Here is a 10,034-nt window from a genome sequence, read left to right as displayed (position 1 = left end):
ATTTCTTTCAGAATCAGTGGACCAAATCTCTCATGTTTAGCCTAGGGGGGCCTTATTTTCGGGGGATGCCTTATATTTCACTCAGAAATAAATCTGTAAAAGTAGGTCTTATTTTCGGAGGATGTCTTATTTTCGGGGAAACACGGTAATTACTAAAATTCTGCAGCGCATGCACACACACACACACACACACACACACACACACACACACATTGTTTTCTTGTCCACCTGACAAAGGAAATAGGTATAATTTTGATTCATTCACACCAGACAGCTATTGCTGTGTTGGCTGTTGTCACTTTTTTTTATTTGCCAATCTAAGGGAAAAGAGGTCAGTGCCCCTGACGAAATAGTCAGGTACTGCGTGTTTTATAAATTCTTGCAGCTCACGGGCAGAAAATCGCTGCCTCAGGATGAACTGCAAACTGTGTTCACTGGAGCCTGGTCAGGGGCCCCAACTGGTAAGAGTTTTGTTTGGACTCTTACTCCTATTTCAATCAGAGAAGCTCCTGTTCCTTTATTTTCGTTGGCTTTGTGGAAAGCCTTTCTTTGAAAAACAAAAACAAAAAAATGAAATGTATGAATAAGAAGCATTTGAAAACGATTGCTCCAGGGAATATAGTAACAGTTTTATTCACTTCTCAAGTATCATCTTTTTTCAGCTCTTAAGGCAAAACTTGCTGCTTCCTTTTTGTCCTTGACCAGCTTCTCTTTGCAAAGTGAGAGTGACCCTAGGATATGCTTAAAACAGCTAAATGCTATCAGATATAAAAGAAATAATATATGAGGGCCTAAGAGAATGTGTCCATCAGATTAAGAAAAATAGCCTTCTTAAAGCATTCTTTTTATTTCCTTTTTGAGAAAATGTGCAGTCGTGGGGGGTTTGGAAAACGCCTATTGCATGCCTGTTCTTATATTCTCGTGGCTGGTTTACTGATGGAGGCAGCTGTGGAGTTAAGTGAGAATGGCTCCGAAACTGCTGAGGCCTGACCAGTAATTGTGGATTAGAGTTAATGGGAATTTGCCTGGGGTGAGTGTTGATAGTCCTAATGATTTTTGGAAAAGCTCTGAGCAGGCTTTTGAAGACTCTTTCAAATCTCTCAGTCTCTGTTCTGTTACTTGTAAAATAAGGGGCTTTACATAGACGGGGAGAACACACATTTTATAGATTTGTGTGGCACTTTACAGTTTACTTAGTGCTCTCACATTCTTTTCTGAGATTAACGTAAGGCTTCTTGCAGCTTCAAAGTTCCACTATTATATGTTTCATTGATTCTTTTAAATATTCTTGGAGATGTTTTTAAATTAAAAAAAAACAAACTTACTTATGAACAAGTTTAGTTCAGCAGTGATGTGATCTTCTCACCCCTTGCTTTTTTAGAGGTTATTTGGATGATGATCACAGACTCTATTAATAAATAATCTTCTGATGGATAAATATCAAATATCCATAAGGTACATTTCAAAAGATCTACCTAATTCTAATATTTTGTGAACAACCAAAGTTTTAAATAGCCGAAGATGATACAACGTTAGCACAAATGTATCTGTTTCTTTTTCATGTTTAAAAAAAGAATTCTAGAAGACTGGAAAAATGACCTGGTGCATGTGGGAATCACATTCAGATTGTCATTATCACGGGCAATCCAAAGACAGTAAATTATTAAACCACAGTTATAAAAAAGTGACAAAATAATAATGGCTATTGTCAGAAGACCATGTAAATGTGTCTACTAATTCCAATATTTTCTCATTTCTCTAACATTAGTTTGAGATGATTACCACCTAAAATGAGCCCCCAAAGGAACGGAAGCAGTTTGATATAGATTATTTTTATATTAAATATAATAACTTGGGAGAATTGATTTGCTTTGTTTTGCTTTTTGGGGAATTGAGAATAGGTATTGGGGAGGAAAAACAATCTTTCCTCCTACCCTTAGGAAGTTCTTCTGGACTAAATCAAATAACAAAAGGCAGTTTAACAGGAGAAAAGCAAGTTTTAACAGGTGTGCGCAGGGAATTCACTTAAGCATGAAAATTCCAAGGATAGAGAAGCAAAATAAGGTACAAATGTCATTCAGTACTAAGGAAAGGGAAGTGTGTGTGGGGGTCTAAGACTCCAAAAGCAAAGGAAAGTAAGGCAATTTACAAGGAGCTAGAAGAGTGACTAAAAGAGTGACTGTTGCCGAAACCGGTTTGACTCAGAGCATCGGCCTGCGGACTGAAAGGTCCCAGGTTCGATTCCGGTCAAGGGCATGTACCTTGGTTGCGGGCACATCATCAGTAGGGGTTGTGCAAGAGGCAGCTAATTGATGTTTCTCTCTCAACGATGTTTCTAACTCTCTATCCCTATCTCTTCCTCTCTGTAAAATATCAATAAAATATATATATATTTTTTAAAAATAAAAGAGTTTCTGTTTAGTAAACTTGTTTGTTGGGCCATCCTTGAAACAATAGGATTATGATTGAATGAGTCTTGCTACGTTTCTCCCTGTCCACCCACCATATCTAGTTCATGTTAAACTGTAGATATCTATGATGATAGATATCCTGCAGCTGGTCCTCTATCTAAATTCTTTTAGGCAACAGGAGGGAATATAAGTTGGTACCATGTGCTATTTTTTAAGTTAAGGAAATGAATAGGGCTGAGCTTTCTAATAACTGTCTTAGTTTCCTCTAAACCACAGTGGCTTCAGTTTTAAACCTACTTAAGGAATTCCTTCCCTTATATCCAGAATAGGTAAGACTCTTGAGAGAGGCTTTTATTTTCCACAACCATTTTCCTTTCTCAGGGCTCTCTTAATCTATTGAATAAATGAGACTGAAAGGAAGATGTATACTCGTTCTCTAAAGGACACTGGATTATGGTACATGAGTCAGTTTTGCTGGGTAATGACCTGCATATCTCCGAGGCTTCCTCCTAGTGGTTTGTGGGTCAGATGGAGAGACTCAGTTTCAGGCTGCACTCGAGGTCGCATTCTGCTGCATGGCTTTTCATTCTTACTAGACCCGAACACCCAGGACACATTCATCACATGGTTGAAGGTGGGAAGGCAGAGTCCAGGAGGCAAGCCAAGCTATGGCACACACATTTAAACATCTGCTCCCACCGTGTCCACTAGCATTCTGCTGGCCAAATCAGAAAATATAGCCACGCCCCGTATCACTGGGGTGGGAGGTACACTCTGCCCACTCTGGTCGGAGATGCCACAGAGTCACACAGCAAGGGCATATACCACACATGTCCATTTTAATAGCTTGAGCAGTCGGGAGGCATTTGCCATGCTGTGGAGAAATGATTTGCTTTGTGAAGAGTTCCCTATTGGGTCTCTAAATACACAGTTAGGGCTATGCTGGTTGCATGATTGAGGTGGAGAGAATTTTCCCCCCCCCCATGTGAAATCTTTGTTAGTTAACAGTCAAAATAATGTACCCACCAAGCCATGTATGTTCCTGTATATTTTACCAGTCACTGGTTCATATAGTCTTTCCTGTTTGATTCTCAGGAGCACTCTGAACATGAACAAATTGGGGACCCTGGATAGTCAAACGACTTGGGTGGAATTCAACAGTTGGGATCTCTAGCAGAGCATAGAAATAACTCCAGCGTGTGATTTTTTAAATTGTCTTTCCCAAGGTCACAGACTTAGCATGTGGCAAAAGCAATCTTGGAACACCCGTGTCCCGTCGCCTTCTAACTCTGCCAAAGCGCATCTTCTGTGATCAGTGGCCAACAAATGGCCGGGTTTCCCCCAAAGCCTCTTCTATAACCGCATCGGAAAGAAATTAGCCTAAAGGTGTAATCAGGTTAAGCGCTGACCTTGTACCTGAAGGGGCTTGTTCAGATGGCCGGGTCCACATGGCTCAGGGAGTTCAGGCACCAGGCTCATTTCCTGTGACAATGGCAATGAATAAAGATTTACCCCAGACTTGGCCTGGGCCATTACCTGCCTGCTTCATTGCCTTTGTCATTATCTTGCAGTATTTTCTCTCCTGTTTATTTCATTTAGGAGAAATAAAAAATTCAGAAGCCTTAGTTGGCCTCTTACAAAACAGTTGTGCCATCTAGATTTATTGCTTTTGGCCTTTTCCAGCTTAGACTGTAGATTCGGCAAAGTTTATTCATCCATCGGGAACAAGTGACTGCCTCTGTGAAGTGACACAGATCATGAAAGATCAGTGAGGTGGCCGTTTCTATTTAAATTACTTCAGAAGGGCATTGATTTGAATAAGGCTAACCCAAGGCTTATGGATGGAAAGAAAGAAAGTGTCTATTTGCTAACCACTTTGGGATTTCATTTTTAAGAATAAAAGGTAGCCTATGATATAAAAAAAGAAAAATGATTTCCTTTATGTCAGTCTCTCACAAGTCATGCAAGCAGGCATTTGTTGTTTTAATTCTTTCCACGAGAAACTTAACTTTTCCTATCTCGTTTCACAAAGAACATTAATACATGATGGCAGAGGCAGTTCTTTTTTGTTTTGCTTAATAGCTACTGCACCTTTGAAACAAAAGAAAACACAATATAAAAAGCTACTCTAAATTCCATCTTTTATCATTGAATAAAAATAAGGGATGAAAGATGATTCTGATGTTATTAATGCATGAAAATTGTTATGAAAAAGAGGCTCTGAAAGTGGAGATGAAGGAGCTTTTGTGGTCTCCCAAAACTCATCTAAAATAAAAGAAAAAAAATAAAGTTTTGTGTAGGGCAGTAAAATTATAGGTTTCCACATATACAACTATTTTAGAAACTAAAAAAAGTAAACTCATTGTTACACTGATGTCCTCCTAATGCCCAAAGGATGTTCAAAATGACAGAGCCCAAGTGTGCCTTGCCCTAAATAACCTCTTATTTAAACAGGGGCTACATGAATCTTCATGAAATCATTGATTTCCATGGTTGAGCTTGAATGACAACCATGGAAAAAGCTGGGCTTAAAACAAACAAAAAAAATCTTATCCCTAATGGAAAAGGAAATGTCTAAGAGATCACCCCATTACTGGAAATCCTTAGAAAGGCATTAAGCTGTTAAATACTCTGTTTTCCATCACAAATGGTTTTTAAAAGCCCTATAAAAGGTATATGAAGCTATCCTAAGAAATGACTGTATGCTCAGGAAAATTAGAAGCACGCTGCCGACATATTAGATGAGGAAGCTTCCAGAAAGAACAAAAGCAGCTCAGCAGGAAGTAGACACTTGAAAACAGCTATTTAGAGTTTACAGGCACAGGTGAAGGCTTTTAAGAGGTATTTCCACACTAGGTGTGCTGTTAATTCTTTATTAGGCCATGAGAATGGATTGCACTGAAGAAGTAATTTTCCCAGGTAAGTAAATATAATTTTTTTTCCCCTCACCAAGTCAAATAGGCAGTTTTTCCTATGTAAATATTTGGAAGCAACTACAGGTCTTTTATTAAGCACTTTTTAAAAATATATTTTATTGATTTTTGTACAGAGAGGAAGGGAGAGAGAGTTAGAAACATCGATGAGAGAGAGTCATCGATCAGCGGCCTCTTGCACACCCCCTACTGGGGATATGCCCGCAACCAAGGCACATGCCCTTGACCGGAATCAAACCCGGGACCCTTCAGTCCCCAAGCCGACACTCTATCCATTGAGCCAAACCAATCTTGGCTTATTAAGCACTTTTGATAGCACTGTTTTCTTACGTCTACAACCAACTGCAGAGATATCAACTCAGTACAAGAGTATTGAGGAGAATTAGGGGAAAGGTCTTGGGCAAGAAATGAGAAAGAAAGGAAAATAGAGGGGGAAGTAATGGAACTGGAGAATGGCTTGGAGGAATCTTTTTCAAGAGAATAGGTAGTCCTAAGAGAAAGAAAGACTAAGCCATTTGGAAGCCAGTGCACATCACTGTGTTGCAGGACAATTCCAGAAGCCTGAGAGCCACCCTGCACCCTGGGTAGCTTCTAGGATCTGAAATCTGAGAATGAGAAGGTCACAGTTCAATTGTTGCTCAGGACTTATTCCCAGTGTGGGTGTGCAGGAGGTAGCTGATTATTGATGTTTCTATTCCTCTCTCCCTCTCTGAAATCAATAAAGATATATTTTAAAAACAAATACACAACATCTGAGAGAGGATAGAAATTAGTTCAGAGGATTTCTTTCCCAGACACAGTATTTAGCTTTGACTTGGTCTTCCTGAAACCAAGTATTCTATCTCTGACTATGCCGCAGGCACCTCCACCAGCTAATCCAACATCACTTTGTTCATTTTAACCCTCTGAAATTATAGGCAATGCTGAAAGCATGGCAAATACTTGAGGTAGGAGTACCTAGCAAACCATTGGCATTTTCCTTCCTGCCCCTCTACTAATTTCTTTCCGACCCTATTTTCCTCAGTAATGACAACATTCTCTTTCTACTTTGCCCAGCCTATTAATGATCTCTCCTTCAATTTTTCTTGTTAAAATCGAATCCATATTTTGAAATTCAGCTGTAAGACAAGGAACACCTCCATAGGGGGTGCAGCCAGCTGGCACCTTGATTTTGGACTTCTAGTCTACAGAATGGGAGAGAAATCATGTCTGTTGCTAATACCACTTACCCAGTGTGGCTGCCTAGGTCTCTGCTTTGGCCTCTTTATAGATATATTGAAAATATTATTATAGTTAATCCTGCCTTGACACCTTCTGGATGTAATTAGTTCTAAAACAAACAAACAAAAGAGAACAAAATTCCTGAGAAGTTTAGGGATTGCTCATGTTTTCATTTTTGTCTGACTATAAAGCCCATACCCTCTCTACTATCCTAGGCACATTCACATCAGGGCAGGGATGAAAAATACCCTAAAATTAGCTATCTTGTTCATATTGCAGGCATTCTTCACGGAGTCTCCCAAACATATAGGAGGCATATACTGGACACCAAACATTTAGGTAAAGGCAGGGCTCACTCAGAGTTTGTTTTCTGTGCTATGTTTTTCTCTAGTTTACCTATTCAGTTTCATCTCAGAGTTTCTTTTTTAAATAAAAAAAATTTGTTTTCATCGTTGATTTTTAAAATAAATTTTCATGCATAATTTCCCTTCCCCCTTCCCTTTCCCATCAAGTTCACAGTAATATGAATGTGCTATCATATATGAAGATATATGTATATATAATATAGTCTTTGCTGTAATAATATACACTTCAGCCCTGCTACTAATGTGTGATAATTATATTATTTTCTTTGCATGTTAAAATGTCACTTTCTTTTAGGTGACTACATGCTAAAATATAATTTTATTTCAAAGTTTGTTTGTTTTTCAATTGAATGGTTGCTTTTATTTTTTAAAACACATAGACCAGGTGATATTTTCCCTCAGTAATATAAAATTCTTCAAGTTTTTAAAAATAATAAATAAAAGGTGTTATACTTTAAATAAACACAAGAAAAATGAGTGCCTACTCAAAAGGAATTTATCCCATCGATGAGAAGGCATTAGAGGAACATTTAATGAGAAAGGAATGAATTGTGTTTAAAGTAGCTGCTTGTCATTGATCTCTGATCGTGTCTGTAAAAGATTTCACCCAGTAGGGAATTATTTGTAGTATCTGAAATTGTGTGGTCTTACCTTAATTTATCCAAGATTTAAAGCAATTCTATTAGCCTGACACTTATTGACAAAGCCCTTTATTACTATATATATTTTAATTTGATGATGTCCTAGTGCTTGAATTCTTCTTTTCAACCCTTCTCTGATTCATAAAGCTGCTTGCTGTAGCACTGGAGATCTTTATTAAGGAAGTAACTTTTGATTCAGTTAAATGGAGGGAAATGGAATTTCTAAACTACTTATATTGCTTACAGAGGCATAATTAAGAGATTTCAATGACTTCTTTAAACATCAATGATCAAGAAGAGTAACTAACTCTTAGAGAAGACACAGTTACAATGGGAAAGACATTTTAAAGACAGAAAGAAAAAAAAGTATCAAACCATGGCATAACTTGTGATTTTTCATTTTCCAAAAATAGGGATGAATTTACCAATGAGTTCTTAATTTTTCCAGGTTCTGCTTATAGCCAGCAATTCAAATGAGTTAAAAGGCCTTAGACTTTGAAAGACAAGGAGGGATCTGAGATCATGTAGACCAAGCACCACTAAATTTCATAGACACCAGCCTGGTGTTAAAGATAGTGAAGATAGGAGTCATAGTTCACTTAGTCAGATTGATACGGGTAGACATGGAGAGGTTTTTGTTTTAAATTGCAAGCATCTATGTTTTTCCTTCCTATTTGGAAAGTTTTTAAGTGGACCTCACTCCCCTGAATAATCTATGTTTAGATTTGTCTACATTAGACTTGAGGGGAGTTCCTGTCTACATTAGAGGGAGACCTCTAATGGCAGACAAAGGACATGCCTCAGGTAAGGGTCTCAGAACTTTACCTTTACAACATGGCTATCCTTGCCTACCTAGGCTGGCTTTGGATTGCTTTTGAATTAGTATTTGTACAATTTTCTTTTTTTCTTTTAATATATTTTATTGATTTTGTACAGAGAGGAAGGGAAAGAGATAGAGAGTTAGAAACATCGATGAGAGAGAGTCATCGACAAGCTGCCTCTTGCACACCTCCTACTGGGGATATGCCCACAACCAAGGTACATGCCCTTGACCGGTATCGAACCCGGGACCTTTTAGTCTTCAAGCCGATGTTCTATCCATTGAGCCAAACCAGTTTCGGCTGTACAATTTTCTTATGATATTTTTCATTAAGTGCCAAATATAGGCCAAAACATTTTGGAGACTCAAAAATGTTTCATGTCCTTTCTTCTTAAACTGTTTCATGGACTCCTAGCCAAGCCACACTGGCTGGTCTCTGCTCTCACTCCTCTCACCTGTAATGTTCTGGCGGTGGTTGTGATTGTGGTGGAGGAAGTCATTATACTTTGGTAGTTGTTTTAGACTCATTAGAAACTCCTTCACACAAAGGGATGAAAGGAGAAAGGGGAGCAGTTGTAAGAAGAAATGACTCCTCTAGTAATCATTCTTTTGGTTCCTAATCAGTTGGCAATCCATAAAGCCCACCTTCGGCCTTGGATTCTGACTTCCATTAGATTTCTAGAAATTCCCTTGGAAGTTGAACGCCATTTTCATGGCATGAAATGAAAGTATAGAAGCAAGAGTAGTTTTCCCAGTGGGAAAGAATATTTTACCATTGACACTGTTTAGAATTGTGGACGCATGGTGATCACAAAAAGCAAACCAGTTTTAGCTGATTTGTTTTTGTATTTTTATTCCCTAAAGACATACACTCTTCATTGGTATGGTACTGCTGGTGAGTTACATAAATAGAGAAAGAGATATGTCATATCAGATCTTTTAAATGGCACTTTATTTAAAACTGGAGACTTGAGCATATTACATCTATAATAGTATATTTATGTGTACAATGTCCTCATTTGTTTGTTTTAGGAGTTGCTCAAATAAGCATTCAGACTCCCCAAACCACCAGAGACCATATTTGGCACCAATCTAATACAAAGGATATAGGAAAGGAACCATATCTTGCTAATAGAGCAGAGTAAGAGATTTTTGTAGCAGTCCATGTAGCATTTCATGGAGTCAACCGGAAGCTGTCTTTTTCCAGGCGATAGGTCAGGTACAAGATGAGATTCACATTGGATAAGTGCCAAGACCCCCTTTCCTAGAAGTCTCAAGTTTCACAAGAACCAAAATATCTTGTGTTATCTCTAAAGGCTTTCTTCCAGGGGCAATTAAAAAGACATGCCTGAACATAACAGTCACCGCATTCAGGGAAACCTACGTCATGTGTCCCCATGGAGTGTTCCCATCAGGAATAATCTTTTTTTTTTTTTTTTTTTTTTTTTTTTTTTTAAATATAGTTCCTTCATCCCAAATGAAGTAATCATTTCCACTGTAATCAGTATTGCCTTTATCTGGCTTCTTGGGAAATAAATTCTCATGTAACAGAGGAAGGACTTTTGTTTAATTACTGCCTACTTTGGGTCATAGAGTGTCAAATTTGGCTACTTATAAGTCAAAGATCAAGCCTTATTAAAACA

The 10,034-nt window shown here is 38.1% G+C and overlaps 1 long non-coding RNA gene across 1 annotated transcript; it reads left to right on the top strand.

The window, feature by feature from the left end:
* Nucleotides 1-226: 226 nt before the first annotated feature.
* Nucleotides 227-9,266, top strand: LOC118717806. Its single transcript, XR_004987591.2, has 3 exons — nucleotides 227-429; nucleotides 3,413-3,418; nucleotides 9,256-9,266. It is a non-coding gene; the product is annotated as an uncharacterized LOC118717806 (long non-coding RNA).
* Nucleotides 9,267-10,034: the final 768 nt, after the last annotated feature.

This window comes from Pipistrellus kuhlii, unplaced genomic scaffold, assembly GCF_014108245.1.
Source record: "Pipistrellus kuhlii isolate mPipKuh1 unplaced genomic scaffold, mPipKuh1.p scaffold_m20_p_13, whole genome shotgun sequence".
Taxonomy (NCBI): Eukaryota; Metazoa; Chordata; class Mammalia; order Chiroptera; family Vespertilionidae; genus Pipistrellus; species Pipistrellus kuhlii.
Note: the sequence above shows the minus strand (reverse complement) of the source record. Positions and strands in the feature narration are given on the sequence as shown.